This window comes from Bidens hawaiensis, unplaced genomic scaffold, assembly GCF_021521415.1.
Source record: "Bidens hawaiensis isolate Kalapana, Puna unplaced genomic scaffold, B.hawaiensis_p1.1 tig00001960_1, whole genome shotgun sequence".
NCBI classification, from domain to species: domain Eukaryota; kingdom Viridiplantae; phylum Streptophyta; class Magnoliopsida; order Asterales; family Asteraceae; genus Bidens; species Bidens hawaiensis.
This window is the reverse complement of record NW_027491108.1, coordinates 2,154,506-2,180,403: the sequence shown is the minus strand read 5'-3', so window position 1 is coordinate 2,180,403 and position 25,898 is coordinate 2,154,506. Positions and strand designations below refer to the sequence as shown.

Sequence of the window (25,898 nt, the reverse complement as noted above, 5' to 3'; positions counted from 1 at the left end):
TTATTCGATTACAATGAACTCTTCAAACCGTTCAATGTGCTTCCGGTCATCAACACAGAAACTTCATGTGGTGCTACAGTAGATACTGAGAAAGAAGACCCACATGCAGTATCTCACATCTCTCCTCTTCCGGATGATGATGTCACAGAACCACTTGATGACAACCCACCCGCGTCCGTCAGTCAGCCGAAAGAAGTTACGGAAACTGTATATTCTCCAAACTCTTCAGAAAATGCTTCAACAGTTGAGGGGGAGAGTCATATTCGTCAAATCTTCGGGAGCACCTTGTTTCCCGATGTCATTCCAAATGAATACGTTGCCAGCACTTCGTACTCACACAGTACTATGGCTTCTGGATGGAAGAATCCCCTCACTGAGATTGATGAGAACCTGTCAAACTTACCTCCTACCGGTACCGTTCCCGAACATGTAATTCCATCAAGGACCCAGCGAAATCATCCAATTGAGAATGTTATAGGTCCTCTTGAAACAAGTGTGTCCACCAGAAGTCAGATGGGACACATAAACAGTTGTTTGTTTTCTTGTTTCATCTCTCAGATTGAGCCGAAGTCGGTGGAAATGGCTCTTCTAGATCCAAGTTGGGTGGATGCCATGCACGAAGAGTTGAATCAGTTCGATAAATTGAAAGTGTGGAGGTTAGTTGAACTGCCAGAGGGAAAGAAAGCATTAGATACGAGATGGGTTTTCCGAAACAAGCAAGATGACACGGGAGTTATTGTTAGAAACAAGGCACGGTTAGTTGTTCGTGGTTTTCGTCAGGTTGAAGGTTTAGACTACACCGAAGTATATGCTCCTGTAGCTAGACTTGAGGCCATTCGGATTTTTCTGGCTTATGTGTCTTTCATGGGTTTCACAGTATATCAGATGGATGTTAAGACCGCGTTTCTGTATGGTGAAGTTAAGGAAGAGATTTACGTGGATCAGCCACCGGAGTTTGTAGAATCTAAGAATCCTAATCATGTCTACAAATTGGACAAAGCATTGTACGTTCTTCACCAAGCTCCTCGGGCGTGGTATGCTACGTTGACGGCACATCTTTGGTTCATGGCTATACAAGGGGGACCATTGATCAAACTCTGTTCCTTAAAGCCATCGGGAAAGATTTGATTATGGTTTAGATTTATGTGGATGATATTATCTTCGGGTCTACAAGTGCTAAGCTGTGTTCAGAATTTGAAGAGGTTATGAAGAAGAGATTTAAGATGAGCTCGTTGGGAGAGATGACAACATTTCTAGGATTGCAGGTTCGTCAGAGCTCGACGGGAATTTTGCTGCATCAAGGAAAGTACGTTGAAGATATGCTTGCAAAATTTGAATTTCAAGATTCCAAGAGTGCCGCCACTCCAATGGTAGAAAGGCCTCTTTTTTCGTCTGATCCTGAAGAGAGTCCCGTAGATCAAACGTACTATCGATCGATGATCGGGTCTCTGATGTATCTCACCGCCAGTCGTCCCGACATCATGTTTGCAGTCTGTTAATGTGCTCGTTTCCAGGCTAATCCTAAACTATCTCATTTAATTGCTGTTAAACGCATTTTTAGATATCTGAAGGGACAACCGAAGTTAGGTCTTTGGTATCCCAAAAACTTAGAATTTGATCTTTATGCTTTTGCTGATAGCAATTATAGTGGAGATGACATTGACAGGAAATCCACATCTGCCGGCTGCCAGTTTTTAGAAGATCGTCTCATTTCATGGCAGTGCAAGAAACAATAAACGGTGTCTACTTCGACTGCCGAGGTGGAGTATGTTGCTGCGTCAGCTTGCTGTTCACAGGTTATTTGGATGCAACATCAATTGCTGGACTACGGTTTGGAATTTCTTAACACTCCCATTTTTTGTGATAATGATGCTGCTATTGCAATTGTTAAAAATCCTGTTCAGCACTCCAAAACCAAACACATTGACATCAAAGTTCATTTTATTCGTGACTGTTACGACTGGAAACTGATTCATCTTGAATAGGTCCACACTGATAATAATGTTGCGGACCTATTTACAAAACCGGTCGGAAAAGCCAGATTTAATGTGCTTGTGGGATTTCTTAAGATGCTGCATTTTGATGACTGGGTATTTTTTAGGCTTAAATTGTGTACATAAATTTTTCTTCGTGTCATAATTTCTGTACTAGGGGGAGAAAAAGGAAAAATACAAAAAGAGTGTGTGTTTGTTTTTATCATTTTATAGAAAAATCAAAAAGTCAAAAATAGTGTGTGCGCGTTTTTATCATTTTATAAAAATCAAAAAGTTAAAATATGTGTTTGTTTATATTCACTCTCGCTTAAAATTATGCCGACTGCTCAAGTTTGAAGGAAATATACCTGTATATGTTTGGTCCGGTAATCTACTCGTAGATTCACATGATAGCCATTTATCTAAAGACTGAAAGCATTCGGGGCGATTGTGATGTGTTTTTTGTTTTGAACTCTTTCACATAAAATAAGCGGTCTGATTGCCAATGTTGAGAGTAGCCATCTGATCATCCCAAGAAAATTGTTGAGCAACCAAACTTCTTTCACCATTTCCCGAACTACCCCCAACTTCTCCTCTAGCATTTCCCACTGGAACCAGTGCCCTCTCCGTGTTTCCTTCCTTTGCTGGGTTGGTACATTCACGAGCAAAGTGACCCGGATCGTGACAGTTTTAGCATCTCAGAGTGTCCTTATTAAAACCCACCTTCTGATTGTTTGGCCTGAAACACTACCATGGCGATTTGCCAAGAGATATCCATTTCTTCAACATCATCTGGATGGATTTGATCAAGCTCAGCAGCAACTACAGGTTGAACCAGATCACCAGCTAGAAATGCATTGTAGCAGTTCATGAATCCCGCCATTAAAGCTATGTTCTCTTGAGTTTCCTTTGGGATAGAGGGACTCTGACTGGAGTTCTGACTGGGAGCAACACCAGATGATTGAGGTTGAACATTAGCAGCAGGAGATTGAGCAGACTTGGTGAAAAATACTGGAGCTGGTTGAGGTGGGATGGAAGAAGATTTGCCTTGAGTGGACGTAAACATTTGGAAGTTTCCTTGAGGTGGAAGTTGCTGAGTGGCCTTAAACATTGAGAAGCTGTCTTGTGAGATGAGGGCATTGTTGGAAGCAACGTTGTACCCAGCTGCACTGTAGGAGTTTGCATGATTTATAGCACGTTGCTTGTCATCCATGTCACATGCCTTAATGGTAGCCATCATCTCGGATATAGACATCCTGTTGAGATCTTTTGTCTTCTTGATAACGGCAACATTCATATCCCAACTTTTAGGCAGTGAGTTCACCAACTTGTTGTTTATTTCAGAATTTTCCAGATAGATGCTTGCAGATCTCATCTCAGTCACAAGAGCTATGAACCTTTGAAGTTGAGTTTCCAACGAATCTCCCAAAACATGATTAAACATATTGAATTTCTGTCGCAGCAAGTCTTGGCGACTTCTCTTCATGTCTTCGTTTCCTTCATACACCTCAATTAACGCCTCCCACAACTCCTTAGCATATTGAAGTTCTCTAAAACCCAGAGCAATCTCAGGTGAGAGTGCCATAGTTAAGGTTGAGAGCGCCTTTTCATCATCTTCAATTTTAGCAAGATCATCATCATCGTACATAGCAATAGGCTTCACAAAAACTTCAGTTGAGTTCTCACATTGATACGTGATGATTTGGGGTCCCCTAACTATGCTTCTCTAGATTTTTGCATCTTTCATCTTGACATACTTCTCGAATCGAAATTTCCATTCGCTGAACCCCTCATGAGACAGTAGACGAGGCACACGAGTGGTGGTCCCGATTATGGAATCCAGTTCCTGATGGAGTGAAGCATTGGATGACCCATTATTATTAGTTAATTGATCCATTTTATTTTTAATTAGGCCAAAACAAATCTTAAGTCCAGAAAACTCTAAAGTCCAATACACAAAGCCCAAATCAAATTGATCAGGTCCAACTACGTTCACAGTATGCGTTGACCAAGAACCAAAGATGACCGAGAACTGAAAGAGTTGACCGAAAACTAAAGAATGTTGACTGAGAATAAAGGTTGGTGACCGAGAACAGAGATTGTTGACCGAGAACCACAGAAAATTTGGCCGAGAACCCTTAAATCTAACCGAAAACGATCAGATTTCAGAAGAAAACTTGAACAAATTGCCGAAAACCCTCAAAACTAACCGAGAACCGATTTCCTTGGCCGAAAACTAGAGATTCAGTTGGATTTTGAGTATAACAAACTCCCGAGTTTAGTGGGATTTGATTTGTTTCCAAAACAAAATCAATCTTTCACCAAAAGCAATCCTTTCTCTTCTTCGATCAACAGTTCGCCGGAAATACAACCAAACCACCAAACACTTAGATCTTGAATCCGTTGATATCACGATAACGAGCCTGAATAGGTCAAAGGCTCTGATACCAATTGTAAGTCCCGAATCTGGATCACTACAATATGATATCAAGTATCTTGATGTTAGTGCGGAATCCTAACACAAGATGATTCAAGACAATAAGCAAGAACACGTAAAACACACGATGGAGTGCTTCAAAACACACGTTATTATTAACGTCGGGTGCTTAAGCACTATGCTTACAATACTCGTTCTACCAACAACGATACTAGACGGCCAAAACCTAATTGAACGACCTTGTAAACCCTATACAAAGAGATCTATATATAAGGTAGCCAACATACTAGCCCAACAAAAGCCCAAAGCCCACCGAGATCCATAAGGATCTCGGTTTACATAATGCACCCCAAACTAAGCCCAAAGTACAAGCATAAACCACAAAATATATCCCAACAGGGGCACTGCACAATTTCGAAACCATCTGCCAAATTATTGTAGCTACATAACTAGAAGTGAAAATATATGCTTCATTGTCTATGTGGTTTCACCACACAAGGGCATAACAACGAAGGTGTGTTGATTATTCGGTTATGTGCAACTTCAAAAGTGGCCCTCCAGCCGAATATGCTAAACTGGGTTCTGGTGGTTTAGGTGGGATGCATTTCATCGAATTGACCGTGAAAACCCCATTTTGTTTATCAAGCCACTTCCGTCCATCCAAAGAAGCCGATAGCCATACATAAAATTTGAAGTAAAAATCGAATTCCTCGCTGCGATTTTCTTCCTTGGCTAGAAAGAGTGTCCGACACAATAAAACACGATACAAATCTGAGTAAACAAAATCCGCTATCTGCATTTAGGATATATTTGAATAGTCCAATATATCATCCTATCCAATTTAAAACCACATAGTTCAAGAAAACTTTTTTTGGTATCATTGGTAGAAAACTATAAACAAAAACAGGTGCCATGCTTCATAAAGCGACCCGTTATTATGCAATCTGGATTAATACCAGTTGTCGCTTAACAGATGAATAGACATAAAAGAAAAGCAACCCTAACACGAACAGGGATCACCTCTTTTACATCCGCCGGCCACTACCAAAAACCTGCTGTTGCTGATCGAACTTTCTCCCTGGCCCCCAACGTTACAGGGGCTGCTCCGTTGCTCAAAGGTCAACTCTCAAAACCGCTTGTTTATTTAACCACTCTGATACCAATTGCTGGAAACCAGTCCCTTGCCTTCTCCCCGCTCTTATGTTTTTTGTGGCGGAAAAACTAACGGGTGTGTTGTGGAAGAAACGAAAAAGCGGGGAGCTAAGGAATTCGTTTCGTGACCGAAAAGACGAAATAGTGGAGTGCTATTGTCTTTGTTGGTGGTTGATATTAGTGTGTGCATATCAAGGAAGAGTGTGACCAGGTGCTAAAATTACGATCAAATAAGGGTTAAATCTATTTAGCAAAGATTTGCAGGTAGGCAGATGGAAGAAGATTCGTTAAAGCGGGAGGCTTTGAATCTTGTTGTGTCTAGCAAGGGATTGAAGTTGTCGTTAATGGTACCGATGTGAAGAAAGGGATCCAATTCGAAATTAAGGGGGAGAATGAAGACGTTAATCTTGAATTTAGTAGATAAAGATCAAATGGGTTTATAAATAATTCTTGGGGAATTATTTATTGACTTTTTATTTTTATTAGGAATAAGATTTTATTATTTTTATAAATTTATTTGGTTTCTTAGGTTGAGTCTAATTAGGAGTCTTGGTAAGCAAGTTAAAGTTTTAGTATAAATAGATAGTTATGGGTATTGTAATTTGAGTGATTTGGTTTTATAATAATAAAAAAGAGTCGAACAAGTTTGTTCGATCTTGTGTTTGTGTGTTCGGTCAAGGGCCTGATTTCCAACACTTTTGGCTCTTATTACTCGTCCTAAATCTAATTTTTTCACAAGACCATTGTACTATTGTGAGTTGGTCCTTTACAATCCCTTAACCTTTGCATCAAAGAAACTTTTCTGTTTGGAAATTAATCGAAATTCTTGCAATTGCCAACAACAGATCCCTTATGTATTTGGGTTAATAATCGGAGATCATGATGAGTTAAAGATTGTTAATTTCGATGTTTTCAGCCATTCAGACCCCTATAGATGGGACGTCTTTGATCTTAAAACCAGTTCGTGGAGGGGGAAACGATACCTCATGATGGTGGCTCACTTTTCGGGTGATCATGCCAGTACGTTTCTAGACACCTTTTTGTATTGGCCAACTTCTTCATCCAAATCCATGGATGGTGTTTCTGGGGTCTTGGCCTCTTTTTCAAAATAGAAAATTTTAGAAGATTGAAATGGTTTCTAAAAGATCTGCCATTTAAATTGGCGGATCTCTGACTATATATATGGCATGTCAGTGAATTGGACAACTAGCTGGTACTTCGCTATTTGAAATGTCGGATGTGGTACTTTTTTGTGTGATCCACCATTTCAAATGGCGGATGTCACTTTTTCTAATCCGCCACTTTAACCGGCAGTTCATGAGACCCAAAGTAGCATACCCCTATATGTCAAAATGTCTTTTAACAGACATCTGTCATTTGAAATGACAAGTGTCGTCTGGATATCCGTCATTTCACGTGGTAAGTATGAAAAATATATGCCATGAATTAATAAAAGTAAAAACAGATTAGTATTTTTAATAAAATAATTAAGTATACTATTTTATAAATAATGTCTATTTAAAAAATAAAATGAAATTAAAAACATATTAATACAATAAATATTAGAAGAAAAATTAAACGTTAGAGTTATCAAATCAAAAGTCAAATATGACAGATACTATTTACACTTGTTATTTGAAATGACGGAATGTTTAGATGACACTTGCTATTTCAAATGGCAGATGCCTGTTAAAAAGAAATTTTGACATATAGGGGTAGACTACTTTGGGTCTCGTGAACCTCCGGTCAAAGTTGTGGATCAGAAAAAGTGATATCCGCAATTTGAAATGGCGGATCACACAAAAAAAGTACAACATCTGCCATTTCAAATGGCGGAACACCAGCCCGTTGTCCAACTCACCAGACAGAATCTGACATGCCCTATATATAATCATAGATCCGCCATTTCAAATGACAAATCTCTTAAAAACCATTACCACCCTTTCTCTCTCCTAGAAACCATTTCAACCTTGTAAAATTTCCTATTTGAAAGAAAAAATTCATGTTAAGGTATTTTTGAGGAAGAATTTGCCCCATGATCTACGCAAACAGGTGAAGCCTTTTCAGGGATCCATAGGCGGGGCTGCCTTTGCATGCTTAGCACCATTCTCGTGGTTGATAGCCCGCGCATTCACGATCCCTTTGGAATACACTTGTCGTTTCAAGGAGTTCTGCATTGTTTGTATTTTGGGCAATGGAAAATTTCTTTTCACGACCATGAATATGGCGCACTTGTTACCTATGACTCATCAAATGATTCAGGCAAGATTCTCTACCATCGACATCGTGATTTCAAGATAGCACCCTCGGTCCATGGTTTCATGGATACACGCGCCATCAAGTACGTCGAGAGTTTGGTTTCACCTTTTGCCTTTTGTTTTAATTATACGTGTACCTTTTTTTCTGTGTTTTTGGGATTTCTATAATTTGGTATTTTTACTATTATCTTATGATTTTGGCAGGTTCAAGTGATTTAACTGTATAAAATTTGGATATAATGCTGTAGTTTAAGTATCAAATATGAGGCTTTTAACTAAGATCAATTGCTGAACTTCAGATCTATTTAAGAGGTAAATCAAGGTGTACCAGATAGCCATTCAGTTTTGATATCAACTTGGGGAAGGCTGGTGCGTGCTAAACCAAGGTTTTTACCCTTTTGACAATCATGCATATCACTTAAAGTTTAGTCTTGGTTTAGCACACATCGAATTTTCTTTTTTCTTTTAGAAAAGTGTTCGATTCACCACAAACTTGTATCAACCTGATTTATGTAAAGGATTACCGGGGATCTATTGTGGACCCCAAAAGGACAGCGCAAATATTTCTCCTTAACCAATCAGACCACATATGCCACTATTACATTGTGTTAGGTACTTTCCACTAAGTGAGATCAATGATACGAGTCTTATTATCTATTCATCACTATAAATCCCACATAATAGAGAAGAATCGGGTATGCTCTCTTAACTAACTCTTTGTTCTCGTACTTATTCTTCTCTAAAGGAACTAACACTAATAAACACGAGAAACTGAAATTTAAATAAACTGATTTTGTACATTATTTTCCAAGGATCTAACAATAAACTAGTATTTAAATAAACTAATTTTGTACATTATTTTCAACCAAAATCGATACATAAAATCTACCATACTAGTATGGTTTTGTACTAGTATTCACCAAGGATTCAAACGCATCGATGACCAGTGGCGGACCCAGGATTTTTCGACAATGGGGTCCCATTATTTTCGGCGTTCAAATTTTTTTGGCCGGTCGCTGTTTGGGTTGTGTCGGGGCGGGGCGGGTCGAGAAACATAATAGAAAATAATATCATTATAATATAAACACAAAATACGATGTTATTCGAAACAATAAGAGAAAACATTACAAATTCTGTTTGTGTGAAGTTTCTTAATAACATCTGGGCTATATTATTCAAAACAGTAGAATTAACTTATGTTTTTCTTTCATAAAACAACTCAATTCAACAAGAGTCTAGTGGTCAAAGCCAGTTTCGACGCAAACAAAATTAAAACTTAGCAAGAAGAATCGTTTTGACCCGAGCCAAATTAAAACATTCTTATAATGAGCCGTTTTGCACGATCTAAACCATGTTACTCTCCTCAAACCATAATCCATAGCACGGCTCTTCTCTAAATCTATATATGTATGTATGTATGTATATGTGTGTGTGTGTGTATATATATATATATATATCTTCAAACCCTTTTCCCATACTTTTCAATAATTCTTGCATAATTAACCCTAAAATTCAAGTTTTTAACATAACAAATCACAATCTAACAATAATATACAACATAGAATTACCAATCTAAGTATGTGATTGCATAAAATCAATCAATTGGACATTTTTATTTTATTGAGTAGTTTTTAGCCCTAAAATTACCTAAGAGTTGAGGCAAAATCAGAAGGAGTGCCGAGAGGGTGGCTGGTAGCAGAGAAGCGCGGCAGCGAGCAGGGGTTGGGCAGGTGGCGGTCCTAAGGACTGAGGAGGATTGAGCAGTGTTGAGGAGGGGTTGAGACTTGAGAAGCAGCTTTTGTTTCTGGTCTGATGTTACAAACTAAAAAAACCTAATTACTATATTGACCATATATATTGCCAATTTGACTAAAACATAGCAAAAAAAATAGAGTAAAATCAGTTTACAAGAGTCTCGAACCTGGGACCTTTCACTCCAAAAATAGGTTTCATTCCAACCAGAGTGGATATGCAATATGTTTATGGGGTCCAAGTGTTAATTTATATGGGTCCTTCAAAAATTTTCTATATCGCTTCTAAATAAATTTTAAAAAACATTGGTGTCCCGGGACCCCGACGGCTACTATGTAGGTCCGCCCCTGTCGATGACGATTAGTGAAGCATTTATCACATAACTATGACGATTAGTGAAGCATTTATCACATAACTATTTAATGTCGTTTCCAATAGTCGTTTAACAACCAACCTAGATATAATGTAATGTACTATTGTATTGGAGTATTGGACTAACAAAATACAACCTTGGCTTACCCTAGACTAACAGAAACCTTCAGTCTCGTTACAAAAAGGGTGTGTTTCCTGTAACCATGCTCCTACATAAAAATTAGTGTTAGTTCCTTTAGAGAAGAAAAAGTACGAGAACAAAGAGTTAGTTAAGCGAGCATACCCGATTCTTCTCTATTATGTGGTATTTATAGTGATGGATAGATAATAAGACTCGTATCATTTATCACATCTATTGGTCTCACTTAGTGGTAAGTACCTAACACAATGTAATAGTGGGCATATGTGGTCTGATTGGTTAAGCGGAAATATTTGCGCTGTCCTTTTGGGGTCCACAATAGATCCCCGGTAATCCTTTACATAAATTAGGTTGATACAAGTTTGTGGTGAATCCGGGTCATTCCCAGTCAAAGAGGAACACTTTTCTAAAAGAAAAAAGAAAATTCAATGTGTGCTAAACCAAGACTAAACTTTAAGTGATATGCATGATTGTCAAAAGGGTAAAAACCTTGGTTTAGCACGCACCAGCCTTCCCCAAGTTGATATCAAAACTGAATGGCTATCTGGTACACCTTGATTTACCTCTTAAATAGATCCGAAGTTCAGCAATTGATCTTAGTTAAAAGCCTTATATTTGATACTTAGATGTGAAAATATGTAGAATATTTATATGAAAAGATCAAAAAAATAGAACAACAGGCTAGACGTAAATCAATAGAAATAAGAAGAGCCGATGACAAAGAAATATTGAATCGTAAATAGAGTTCAGGTTCTAATCTCATAGATAATATAGATGGGATTGTCCATAATGATAGACGAATGAAAGATTTTCTTAAGATTCTTATTAATCTACTTGATATTTTGAAAATGGGTTGGTTGAACTTGAAAATTCACTCATTGAAATTGAATAAGTAAACAATTAAATTGGATTTGGTTGGATGGTACTAACAAAATCGTGTGCCAACTCCCATTTCTTATTGAATTAACCGATCAACTTGTCATACTTGATGGTTGGAACTATTTATCAACTGAAAATTTTGGCCAAGTCATAGCAACCATCAATGTAATTTAGAGCATGTTTGGGATTGAGTTTGAAAAATACTTATTGGCTTATTGGCCTTTTTAAAAAGCCATTTTGAAAAGAGTTTGAAAAATACTTATTGGCTTATTGGCCTATTTAAAAAGCCATTTTGAAAAGCCAGGATTTGGGACTTTTGAAAAACTGCTTTTTTAGCCCTTTTAAAAAGCTAAAATAAGAAAGATTTTTATGATTGTTAAACACATTTTTACTCTACATATCAACTGGAAATAGAAAACAGGTTATAATATATTACGATTTTTCGCACAAGACTATATATAATCACAAATTGTCATTAATAATAGTTATTTATATTCTTCACTATCTACGGCAACTTCATGATCATGGCAATATTTCACTTTCTGGATGATTAATAAATAATTAATCCGTTATTATATACTTTTCGGACGTCACGTACTATTGAAACAGTGTCAAATAATTAGATTAAAAGGGACAAAAACTCAGGACAAAACCTATTGCAATAAATTTGAAGTTTCCTTGGACTGCTAAGTGTCAAAGGCTGCAATTCAAAAGCTTGGACTGCAACTACATATGAAGTAACGTCACATTGAAGTTTAATGTGATTCAAAAATAATTAGATTATTTAATTTGAAATTAGAAAAGAAAAATATGTATTGAAAGTTTAGAGAATGATAATCAGAGAATCCTTGCTCCCTTCTTATTATTTACCACAATATATATTTACGTAGTAATGACTAAATTAGGGTATAATATCTTTACAATTCACAGGAGATATTATATAATCATAGTAAATTAATTGTATATACTAACGTATCCTAGTCCAATTAGAAAGAGTTACCAAAGTAAAGATCGTGTTTCCATCACCTCAACTTTTATAAACAGCCTTACCTTTGAGACATTTTAAACAGCAGCAACAAATGGGGTCCTCTCCAATGCTGAGAGTTATCGAACAGGCCCGGGTATCGCCCCCGGCGACTACCCAAGGCGAAAGATCGTTACCACTAACCCACTACGATTTCGGCTGGCTAAAGCAACCTCCTGTTCACTATGTATTCTTTTATGAGATCTCCAATATCACACAAACACAATTCATTGAAACTATTATTCCAAAACTCAAACACTCGTTATCAATCACCCTCCAACATTTTTTTCCTTTCACCGGTAACTTGATCGTATTCCCTACTTCTGCCCAAAAGCCCGAAATCTGTTATGTTGAAGGCGATTCTGTTCATGTTACTTTCGCAGAATCCAACCTTGATTTCGACGAACTAACGGGAAACCATCCTCGAGATTGTGGGAAATTTTATGACCTTATACCTCTATTGGGTGAGCCGGTTAAAACCTCACATTCCACAAAGATCCCCGTGTTCTCTGTTCAAGTGACACTCTTTCCAGACTCAGGAATCTCTATCGGAATGACAAATCACCATTGCCTCGGCGATGCCAGTACCAGGTTTTATTTCATGAAGGCGTGGGCATCGAATGCTCAATCTGGGACAGATGAGTCATTTCTATCTTATGGAACTTTGCCGATTTATGATAGACTGATCAAAAACCCGAAACTAGATGAAGGCCATCTAAAGTTAGCGAATGTAGAAAACTTTAACGAAGTGTATCAACCACCTAAACTATGTCGACCGACAGCAAAAGTTTGAGCAACCTTTATATTGCCTCGAACTATACTCAATAGGTTGAAAATTTTGGTTTCAACACAAGTACCACCATTAACATATGTATCATCTTTTACGGTAGCATGCAATGAATCCAATGAATCCGATTTATGGAGTTGCAGGGCAAAAAAGGATATGGATGAGTTAGTACTATTTGGTTTCGTCATCGACTGTAGGGCGAGAATGAATCCAATGATCCCAGCAGCTTATTTTGGCAACTGTTTGGGAGCAAGTATGGCTACAGAAAACAGCACAAAGTTAACTGGAAAAGAAGGGTTCGTGACCGCTGCAAAATTGATAGGAGAAAATCTACATAAGACTTTAGCCAATATGAATGAAGACATGAATGAAATCAAATCATTCGAAGACTTGTTTCCGAATGGGATTCCAAAGATAATGATCTGGGTGGCTGGAACACCAAAGCTTAAGCTTTATGACATGGATTTTGGGTGGGGTAAGCCCAAAAAGCTGGAAACAATTTCGATTGATTATAATGAATCGATATCCATGAATGCCTGCAGAGGAAAGGATGAAGATCTGGAGATTGGCGTTTGCCTTCCTGCTACTGAGATGGAGTCTTTTGTTCGTACCTTTGAGGAGGGGTTAGAAGCATACATCTAGATGCATCATGCATTCTATAAAAGAGTGCTAGTTGATCGATAAAACCAAATGTTATATGTTCAATTCTCATGAGTGGTGTTTTTATTTTAAGTAGAAAAAACTTTGCTTTGTTTTTTATATTAGTTAGTTTAGTAACTTGTTTATTATTATTATTATTGTTGTTGTTGTTGTTAATTTATTTTTGCTTTGGTCCGTTTTAGGCTTTGGAGATGTAAACCAATTGGTAAAAATGTCAAACTATTTATCACATAATTTTAATTAGTTTTATTGGATTTTAATAATCCATATTAACTGGTATTGGCCGATAATAATCTCTATTCATTTTATCACCACTGGCGGTCCCAAATTTAAAAAAGTTGGCCCCCAATGGTCCCCCGTTGAAAATGTCTTAACGGCATTATACTTTTTTCTGAATTTCAAATTAATTTTTTAGGGCTTTTGATCGGAATGAGGATACGAGTCGATTGATGTAAAACTTTGTTCGAAACGGTGCTCCAAAATGACGAAACAATACTTCAATTCGGGTGTTTGAACTTACAATTAACAAAAATCAAGTCGTATAGATCACCGTTTTGAGCTAAGTTTTACATCAATCGACTCCTATCCTCATTCCAATCAAAAGCCCTAAAAAATTAGTTTGAAATTCAAAAAAAGTATAACGCCGTTAAGTCATTTTTAACGGGGGACCATTGGGGGGTAACTTTTTTAAATTTGGGACCGCCAGTGGTGATAAAATGAATATGGATTATTATCGGCCAATACCAGTCAATAGGGCTTATTAAAATCCAATAAACCTTTTAATTAATGATTTGGCTTTCAGCTATGGTTTGATTTTTGATCAACCCTAGCTTTTATGCATAAAAATTACATTTTATTTACACACATGACCTTGAAGAGTTTGCCCAAAGTTTGAATTTTTGTTTTATATATGATGGGCGAGTCAAATTTTTTGAGTTTAATGTAACTTTGCTAACCAAATCATGTGGATTTTACAATGGTACACTGAATCAGTTTTACCCATGTAATTTTAGCACTAAAATGTAACCCGATTCGGTCATTATTTAGTTTACCAAATATATCACAAATTTATATGTTGTTGTTGGTAAAAATATTTCTTATTGCTTGATTGATTATTTTACAAAGAGGAAAATGGTTACAATTAATGGCTCAGATCAAATTAAACACCGGAGAATATTTTGGCACAGCTCACCAGTTTTATTAATCAAGAAAATAACTCAAAACTTGATCAAATCTCCAATAACCCTTACATGAATGCTTTGGGGTTATATAGAGGCTCGATTACAATTAGAGTAAAATACAAACTATTATTTATCTATTAAATAAAATTCCATCTCTATCTAATAAATAAAATAGATAATTATCTCTAATTATAATAATTACTTAATTAATGAGATCGATCCATTAGCTCGAACCGGCTCCACCTTCCTGACCCATAACTCGGTTCGGGAATTAACTCCAACAACAATTTTTAATTAGCTAGAATCATAAGATAAATACAGAAAGAAAGCAAGGATCTGTAACCGTGAGCTGTAGATTGAGGTTTGTATATGGAAATGATGATGAGCTGATCTCATGAATATCTCTGCAATATTTTCCTCTTTTGACAATTATATATTATCTTATTTTAAAAACACATGTAAGCTAGTAACAATATATAGACCATTGTACTATTTTGAGTTGGTCCTTTACAATCCCTTAACCTCTGCATCAAAGAAACTCTTCTGTTTGGAAATTCCAGATTCTTGCAATTGCCAACAACAGATCCCTTACGTATTTGGGTTAATAACTGGAGATCATGATTAGTTAAAGATTGTTATCTCTGATGTTTTCGGCCACTCAGACCGATATACATGGGATGCCTTTGATCTTAAAACCAGTTCGTGGAGCGGGACATTTTGGGTGATCGTGCTGGTACGTTTCTAGACGGCTTTTGTACTGGGCAACTTCGCCATCCAAATCAATAGATGATGGTGTTCCCGGGATCTTGGCCCTCAATGTTGAGGAGGTGGTATTTTCAAGGATGAAACTACCCAATGATCTACGCAAACAGGTGAAGCCTTTTCTGGGATCCATAGGAGGCTGCCTTTGCATGCTTAGCACCATTGATGACACTAGATTTGTTTTGTCGGTTAGGAAAGAACAAGGCTCGTGGTCAATAGCCTGCTCATTCACAATCCCTTTGGAATACACTTGTTTCAAGGAGTTCCGCCTTGTTTGTATTTTGGGCAACAGAAAATTTCTTTTCACGACTAGGAATATGGCACTTGTTACCTATGACACATCAAAAGATTCTCTACCATCGACTTCGTGATTTCGAGATAGCACCCTCAGTCCATGGTTTCATGGATACACGCGCCATCGAGTACGTCGAGAGTTTAGTTTCACCTTTTGCCTTTTGTTTTAATTAATTAAGATGTATACTCTTTTTTTTCCTGTGCTGTTGGGATTTCTATAGTTTGATGTTTTTACGATTATCTTGTGATTTTGGCAGGTTCAAGTGATTTAACCATATAAAATTTGATATGATGCTTGTTATGAAACCGGATCTAGCCCAAATTATATCCAAACAGCCCAATCCAATTCAATGGCCCAACAAGGTGAATGGGTCAAAAGAATGCTCTGATGATATAAGCGAGCAAGAGGCAAAGATTAGGATAACGAAAATGATGAATGATTATGTGTGTTCTGCTTCTTCTTCCCATCTCTTTCTGTAACGTCTGATATCGCATCCCTTTCTCTTCTTTGATATCTCAATTGTAAGTCTTCGATTAATCAATATAATCATAGCTACTTCCTTCTTAATTTGAGTATAACTAGTTGTGTTATTTTGAGTACACAACAATGCTGTAGTTTAAGTATCTAATATGAGGCTTTTAACTAAGATTAATTGCTGGAGTGTTTAAGAGGTAGAGGTGTACCAGATAGCAATTCAATTTGAAGCACAATGACGAAGACTTTGGTGTTAGAAATTTGTGCAGACTTTGTCCTCCTTAGGCCAAAAACCTAGGTTTGAAGTGCATACCAAACATAAATGAATTTACTATCACTATTTTGTTAATTCGGTCAAAACAATTTGTTTATGTAATTATATAATATATTGTTCCCCATTATGAAAACTGAAAATTGGATTGATCACAACCGTTCAAAGTCATCAACTTTCAATCTAGACCGTTTAAACCCCAAAAAAATGTTCTAGAAGTAGCAGTTTGTGGAGGTTATGCACTCTCTCACCTTCTCTGCAAACTGCCGTAAACCAACCCCACTTTCACCGCTTTCCTCGGTAGCAAACCGCCACCAACACCATAAATAAACAAGCGGTGCCTTCAATTGCCAATTTGTACGAATCCCTAGCTTTAACATCGATACTCTTCTAAAGGTATTCAAAATTCCTGCATCTTTGATTTGAATAATTGAAACATATCCACCAGTAGAGATGATTTGAGTAAGTTTTGATTTGTAAATCCCCACATCTGATTTGTGATGTGTAATACTATGATTGTAGGTATAGTGGCTGAGACTCATCATAAGGAAGTGGCTTAATCGTTTTCTATCAACTCATAATACACGATTAGGTTAAATTCAGTCAGCACTTGATAATATAAGTTCTCTAGATATTGATTCAACTCTGTCAATTTTAAATCCGTCTACTACAAACACGGGGCTGCCTGGTAATCACATAATCCAGACAACTATGCTTGGTGACAATATCTTTTACTTTTAATTGATTAAAGTATGCATAAAACTTTGCAGGCATAGGCTAGAATATGGTATGTTCTTGCAAACTATTTTCTATCAGTTGGGAGCCATCATGAAGAGAAAATAGTAATGTGTGCTCTAGATTCTCTAAGACAACTTCACATGAAATACCTAGAGCTTGCAGAATGGTATTTTTCACATTCCAAAAGGACATCTTGAAATCGTTTGTTGTGCTTATGAGGAATAGCCGGAGTGAATCAAGCAGAAGATTAAGTGTTGATTGCATTGTTCAGGTATGCCTTCTTGATTCTAACGTGTTTTGGCTTTTGACCATAGAATAGAATTAGATTTATTAAAGCAAGATGTTGTTTTCCAAACAGATGATAAACTCACAAGTTGGAACCACTAAACCTAGTTGGTGAAGTGTTTGCTTGATATTCACAGCTGCTGCTAATGATGACTTGTGCCAATTGTTGAAAGTTTGTTCAGAGCGAAATGATAATCAGAATGTACCAGCATTCGTATGGCCCGGGTTCGATTAAAGTGGAAAGGAGGCGGTTTGATGGTGGGGCAACTGCGGGGATCACTTTAACATGGTCGGGTGAACCGCTTTATACCGTGTCGGCGTTGATCCCAGATGTCGCGAGGAGTTCAGGGTCGCATCAGCAGCAGTAGCAGGAGGAGGCATGATGGTATACAGTTAGTAATTATTCTTTGTAGGAGGTAAAAATATGTTACTAGATGATTATTATATTTTTATTCATTTGTTGCAGATAGAAATTTGTTTAGAAAATGGTCATTTGGAGTTGTTTTTATCTTTTCAATATTGGTTTATGTTTGATTCTTTGATTGTTTAATAAAGTTATTGTAATCAAATAGTTTGACTTTGGAATTATATATGATGTTTTACAGTTTGACTAGGTTAAATACTCATGTATACACAGGTTGAGTAAACTATATTAACAATCAAAACAATATGAAATAGTTATACTAATTTGGTATTAGATGAATGAATATGAATATGTATTATAACGTTGAATACAATAAAATTTTCATAAAATAAAAAAGAAAAAAAATTAGATGGTAAATTTTTATTAATTTCTAAAAATTTCTTCACATACAACATTTATAGTTATCTTCTTCATTGATTAGAAGACTGACTTCATCTTTAATTTTAATCTAGAAGGTGCGACATAAATCTCTAAAAACTTTCCTTGTATATAATTCTTAAAATTTATTTAATTAACTATAACCCACGATTGTTACAGAAAACATAAATCATTTAGTACTAATATTAATTTTATATAGGGATTTATATTTTTAAAAAGAATAGTGTTTAAAAAAAAGATTGATACAACTCATACAAATACTTAAATAAACAACACACAAAGTTTAAATAAATATATTATATTATAAAGCAATATAAATTAATATTTGTGTTTAACATTCACAAAAAATATATGTAAGCAAGACACGAGATACTAAAAGTTTAAAATAATGCTAGTCCACAAAAACTGAAAAAGTATTTTAAAACATATAAAAACATTATCTTAAATATAAAACACAACTTCATTTTTTAAAGCAACAAAACATCTCGATCAACATGAAACCATTATAGGTTTTGAATTGCAGCGACCGTTAGCTTTTGTCATATTTACATGTATTTTTATTGAAAGGCATTTACCTATAATTGATGCATATGAGCATAACACCACATGACTGACAATGAAAATTACCGTTACTAACATTTGTTTTTTTTATGTGAAATAAACCAATTTTAATAAAAAAACATAAGATAGTAAGATTATATAAAATTAGTTTCTAAGCTTTTGAGCATATTATTATTATTATTACTATTATTTTTGAAATGTAATAGAAGTTATAATTATAGTTGGAAAGTGAGAGATTTTAAAAAGCATATCTACATATGCTTTTGTGGCTTCGAGAGCACAGTCGTGGTGTTTGCAAGACCATATTCTTCGGGGTTGTGATATTTATGGGTTGGACTCTGATTATGGGTGTGCAATGGATCGTTTACGTACTTCACTTTCATATTTTGATCTTAGCGGGTTCTCTAATAAGGACACCGCCCCCCCTAAAGCCCAACATGTTGTGGCGAGTGCCTTATTTAGTGGAATCGTCAAGAGTTTAGAAGTGAAGTTTGATCTATCCCCTCGCCAAAAGGCGGTGTTTGAATGTCTTCGGGCTCCTCGGGCTCAGGATTTTCTAACGGCTATCCCCATTGAAGGATTAGGCCAACGTATGTCGGGTTTGGAGTATCGGGCTATCCTTAAGTACCGGTTAATGATCCCTATGTTCCCGACGGATGAGCCTTGCCCAATTTGTCGCAAAGTCTGTTTGGATTCTTTTGGTGACCATGCGGTGCATTGCAAAGAATTGTCTGGCTTTAAATACAGACATGATCTGGTTAGGGATGTTCTGTGTGATGTTCTTAAACGGGCAGGGATTTCTGCTAAAAAGGAGGCCCGTGTTAACTTTCTCACGGATCCTATTGAAGGGAGGTCTACTTTACGACCAGCTGATATTCTTGTGTTCGGGTGGGCAGGGGGGAAACACGCCTGTGTGGATCTTACAGGAGTGTCTCCTCTTGTTGGGCTCAGGGACCGTGGGTTTGTTGTGGGTCAGGCTGCGTTGAAGGCTGAATCGGGCAAAGTTGTTAAACACGAGAAAGCTTGTTTAGATAATCAACATGTCTTTCTCACATTTGCCTTTGATACATTTGGTTTTCTGGCTCCAGAGGCTGTGAAATTTTTGAGTAGGGTTCAGCGCGTCGTACACGGAACCTCTTCAGCTTCTAGGTCTCAAAGCTTCGTTTTTAGCAGGATTGGCTTTGCTGTTCAAAAGGGGGTTGCGGCGCAGCTTGTTGCCCGTTTGCCTGCCGCTTTATTGTAATCGTTTTATAGTAAATTATATAAAACTTTTATTAATCTTAATTTATCGACTTCTAGTAAAAATTATTAAACTTATTATGAAATATTTTTTTATTAATTGACTTTCCAAATTAAAGTGTTAAGTGTAGTTTATAGTTTAAATTGAAAATAAGATCAAGTATAAAATTTTAAGCATTCACTTTTGAATATGAAATTATTAAAATTACTATTTTGTATAAGTTATTAAATTGTAAGAAACAATTGAATGCTAAATTAAAATTTTAAAACATATAATGTAAAAGGATATCATTAAGAAATAAATTTTTTTTGTTAAAATTATATATTATGGGGAAAACAATGTTAGAATTTTGTGTTTTGATGTTATAAAGGGATAAGTTATGGAAGGTTTTAAATGACTTATTTTAATAAAATAATTAAGAATTAAGGATGAAAAGATAGGAGTGCAACTTGGCAAAATATTAGATCAATTAAATGATATGTGGTTGAACCATCATTTTTGTTTATTATAATAGTAGATTTCTTACATGTGGGCTTGTATACTGATTATGAAGAATACTCGATTGTTCGATCCTTGAGATATTACTGTCTAGCACTCCATCACACTTAAGTCCCGATCAATAAACACACGAATTAAACGACTAAATCTCGTTTATATTAATTAGAAAAAATATGACTCAAAAAACTGATTACAACTTTCATACCCTAACTCGATTTGACTCACCCTAATTTGGTTGTATCTAGATGAACCATAACTCGGTTACATCTCATGTGTCTCTCTATATAAGCCCTAACTCGGTTGCATCTCACATATTTTATAATACTAACCATACATCGATTTATATAGACTAACCTAGCTTGCTAGCCAATACATTACCAATTATAATTACAATACAATTAGAAAACATATTGTAATTAAAAAATATGACCAACTTGTCATTATTGATTTCTCAAATTTACCGACTTGTAACTTGGAGTCCGAAATTACGTCCAACCCACACAAACTCGATCCAATAAAACTGTTATCCAATATAAAACCAGACGGTTGGAATTATATATCAACTGACAATTCTGGCCAAATCACAGCAACCATCATTGTAATTTACTCTATATATCATCTGGAATAGAAAACTTCACTGTCTTCGGACGCCACTATTGAATAAATAATTAATCCGTTATTATCAACACTTTCCGGACGGCATTATTGAAATATTTAATATATTTTTGAAGCATTATCAATTAATTAGATTAAAAGGGACAAAAGACAACCGGCCTATTGCAATAAAGTTGTAGTTTTCTTAATAGCGTCTTATTTACTACAAAGGGTTAAAGGCTACAATTCAAAAGCTTGGTGCAACTACATATGAAGGAACGCCACATTGAAGCTTTATGTGATTTAAAAATAATTAGATTATTTAATTTGAAATAAAAGAAGAAATAATATCTGGAAAGAGATACCCTGCAAATTACTTGAACATGATTTATAAGTGCCCTACTTATCTTTGGGGCACTGGCAGCAACAATGGGATCCTTGAGAGTTATCGAACACGCCCGGGTATCGCCCCCTGCGACTGCCGTAGGCGAAAGATCGTTGCCACTAACCTACTACGATTTCTTCTGGCTAAAGCAACCACCTGTTCACTATGTATTCTTTTATGAGCTCTCCAATATCACACAAACACAATTCATTGAAACTATTATTCCAAAACTCAAACACTCGTTATCAATCACCCTCCAACATTTTTTTCCTTTCACCGGTAACTTGATCGTATTCCCTACTTCTGCCCAAAAGCCCGAAATCTGTTATGTTGAAGGCGATTCTGTTCATGTTACTTTCGCAGAATCCAACCTTGATTTCGACGAACTAACGGGAAACCATCCTCGAGATTGTGGGAAATTTTATGACCTTATACCTCTATTGGGTGAGCCGGTTAAAACCTCACATTCCACAAAGATCCCCGTGTTCTCTGTTAAAGTGACACTCTTTCCAGACTCAGGAATCTCTATCGGAATGACAAATCACCATTGCCTCAGCGATGCCAGTACCAGGTTTTATTTCATGAAGGCGTGGGCATCGAATGCTCAATCTGGGACAGATGAGTCATTTCTATCTTATGGAACTTTGCCGATTTATGATAGACTGATCAAAAACCCGAAACTAGATGAAGGCCATCTAAAGTTAGCGAATGTAGAAAACTTTAACGAAGTGTATCAACCACCTAAACTATGTCGACCGACCGCAAAAGTTCGAGCAACCTTTATATTGCCTCGAACTATACTCAATAGGTTGAAAAATTTGGTTTCAACACAAGTACCACCATTAACATATGTATCATCTTTTACGGTAGCATGCGCTTATATATGGAGTTGCAGGGCAAAAAAGGATATGGATGAGTTAGTACTATTTGGTTTCGTCATCGACTGTAGGGCGAGAATGAATCCAGTGATCCCAGCAGCTTATTTTGGCAACTGTTTGGGAGCAAGTATGGCTACAGAAAACAGCACAAAGTTAACTGGAAAAGAAGGGTTCGTGACCGCTGCAAAAGTGATAGGAGAAAATCTACATAAAACTTTAAGCAATATGAATGAAGACATGAATGAAATTAAAGCATTCAAAGACTTGTTTCCGAATGGGATTCCCAAGATGATGATCTCGGTGGCTGGAACACCAAAGCTTAAGTTTTATGACATGGATTTTGGGTGGGGTAAGCCAAAGAAGCTGGAAACAGTTTCGATTGATTATAATGAATCGATATCCATGAATGCCTGCAGAGGAAAGGATGAAGATCTAGAGATTGGCGTTTGCCTTCCGGCTACTGAGATGGAGTCTTTTGTTCGTACCTTCGAGGAGGGGTTAGAAGCATACATCTAGATGCATCATGCATTCTATAAAAGAGTGCTAGTCGATAAAACCAAACGTTATACGTTCAATTCTCATGAGTGGTGTTTTTTTTAATAGTAAAAAACTTTGCTTTGTTTTTTATATTGGTCACCTTAGTAACTTGTTTATTATTATTAATTTATTTTTGCTTTGGTCGACTTTAGGCTTTGGAAATGCAAACCAATTGGTAAAGATGTCAAACTATTTATCAGAAAATTTTGATTAATGATTTGGTTTTCGGCTATGGTTTGATTTTTGCTCACCCCTAGCTTTATGCATTATTTTATTTACACACATGACCCTGAAGAGTTTGCCCAAAGTTTGAAATTTTGTTTTATATATGATTGACGAGTCAAATTTTTGGCGTTTAATGTAATGTTGCTAACCAAATCATGTGGATTTTACAATGGTACACTGAATCAGTTTTACCCATGTAATTTTAGTACTAAAATGTAACCCGCTTCGGTCATTATTTAGTTTACCAAATATTATCACAAATTTATATGTTATTGTTGGTAAAAATATTTCTTATTGCTTGATTGATTATTTTACAAAGAGGAAAATGGTTACAATTTATAATTAGAATCTTAAGATAAATACAGAAAGAAAGCAAGGATCTGTAATTGTGTGCTGTAGATTGCGGTTTGTATATGGAAATGATATTGAGCTGATCTCATGAATCTCTGCAATATTTTCCTCTTTTAACAATTATATGGTTAGTAATAATAGATAGACCATTGCACAATTGTGAGTTAGTCCTTTACAATCCCTAACCTCTGCATCAAAGACACTCTTCTGTTTAGAAATTCCAGATTCTTGCAATTGCCAACAACAGATCCCTTATGTATTCGGGTTAATAACCGAAGATCATGATGAGTTAAAGATTGTTATCTTTGATGTTTTCAGCCACTCAGACCGCTATACATGGGACGTCTTTGATCTTAAAACCAGTTCGTGGAGCGGGCGACAACGATACCTCATAAGAGATTGTCACTTTTCGGGTGATCATGCCAGTACCTTTCTAGACGGCTTTTTGTACTGGGCAGCTTCGTCATCCAAATCCATAGATGATGGTGTTCCCGGGATCTTGGCCCTCAATGTTAAGGAGATGGAATTTTCAAGGATGAAACTACCCGATGATCTATGCAAAAAGGTGAAGCCTTTTCTGGGATCCATAGACGGCTGCCTTTGCATGCTTAGCACCATTGATGACACTAGATTTGTTTAGTGGGTGAGGAAAGAACAAGGCTCATGGTCGATAGCCTGCTCATTCACAATCCCTTTGGAATACACTTGTCGTTTCAAGGAGTTCCTCCTTGTTTGTATTTTGGGCAACAGAAAATTTCTTTTCACGACTAGTAATATGGAACTTGTTACTAATGACACATCAAAATATTCTCTACCATCGACGTCGTGATTTCGAGATAGCACCCTCAGTCCATGGTTTCATGGATACACGCACCATCGATTACGTCGAGAGTTTGGTTTCACCTTTTGCCTTTTGTTTTAATTAATTAAGATGTATACTTTTTTTTTCCTGTGCTGTTGGGATTTCTATTAGTTTGATGTTTTTACGATTATCTTGTGATCTTGGCAGGTTCAAGTGATTTAACCATATAAAATTTGGATATGATGCTGTAGTTTAAGTATCTAATATGAGGCTTTTAACTAAGATCAATTGCTGGAGTGTATAAGAGGTAAAGGTGTAGCAGATAGCAATTCAATTTGAAGCACAATGATGAAGACTTTGGTGTTAGAAATATTGTGCAGACTTTGTCCTCCTTGAGGCCAATAACCTGTGTTTGAATTGCATACCAAACGTAAATGAATTTACTATCAAACAATTTAGTTAATTCGGTCGAAACAATTTGTTTATGTAATTAATATTGTTGGGCTGAAAAGTCTAGCGAGGCCACCCCGGGCCACTATAAAGTTGAGCCCCTGGTTGAGCGAGTGTAAAACCAGATTAGTATGGTAGATTCTATGTAATGATTTTTCCTTGAATGGCTTGGATCAAATACAAATTAAATTAACGCGTTAATTGTGAGTATCAAATAGTGCAACTATATATACAACATAGTGTAATTACAGCATAGTGTAATTACACTATGATGATTACATAATTGCACTACTTGTATAGTTGTATATATAATTAAATTATTTGATTCTTACAATTAGCATGCTAATTTAGTTTGTATGTGTAAGGCCAAAAAAGTTGTGACTTGCGTTATCAAATTACGAAACCCATTATATATTTACGGTCAAATTAATAATATATATCGGCGAGAAAACTGGACACGAGACGAGAGCTTCGACACGCGCTTCACTTTAACGGGAAAGCTTCTAGATTATGTTTTTATTTGGCGATATATAGGGCATTAGTTGTCATATGTATGTGTGTGTTTTGTTAGGTGAAATCACCCACCCAAGGGGAGCTCACCTTGGGTGGGGTCGGTTCATGCGTTTATTATTAATCTTTCAACCGATAACGAGATCATTCCTTTATTTTATTGTTATATTATTTATGTTCAGTCTTTTGTTTCACTGCACCCGTCTCGAGCGTTTATCAAGAACAAAGCCGTTCGTTGTCGGATCCGGTTTCGGGCCTACAGTATGTTAACCTTCCCCTTGTGTTGAAAATAATGTACAAAATTGGTTTATTTAAATTTCAGCTTCTCGTGTTTATTTCATATTAATTAATTTCCTGCGTGTGTGCTTGTATACCGATTATAAAGAATACAACGATTGTTCGATCCTTGGGATATTATCAGACAAACTCAATCCAGTGAAACTACTAATCGAATATTAAACCAGATGATTGGAATTATATATCAACTGATAATTCTGGCCAAATCACATCAACCATCAATGCAATTTACTCTATATCATCTGACATCTGGAATAGAAAACTTCACTGTCTTCGGCAATTATTTCATGATTACGTGATGATTTAATAAATAATTAATCCGTTATTAT

The 25,898-nt window shown here is 36.3% G+C and overlaps 2 pseudogenes; both read left to right on the top strand.

Annotated features, from left to right (window-relative positions):
- Window positions 1-12,041: 12,041 nt before the first annotated feature.
- Window positions 12,042-13,435, top strand: LOC143600731 (malonyl-coenzyme A:anthocyanin 3-O-glucoside-6''-O-malonyltransferase pseudogene; annotated as a pseudogene).
- An 8,128-nt stretch (window positions 13,436-21,563) lies between these two features.
- On the top strand, window positions 21,564-22,913 carry LOC143600722 (malonyl-coenzyme A:anthocyanin 3-O-glucoside-6''-O-malonyltransferase pseudogene; annotated as a pseudogene).
- Window positions 22,914-25,898: the final 2,985 nt, after the last annotated feature.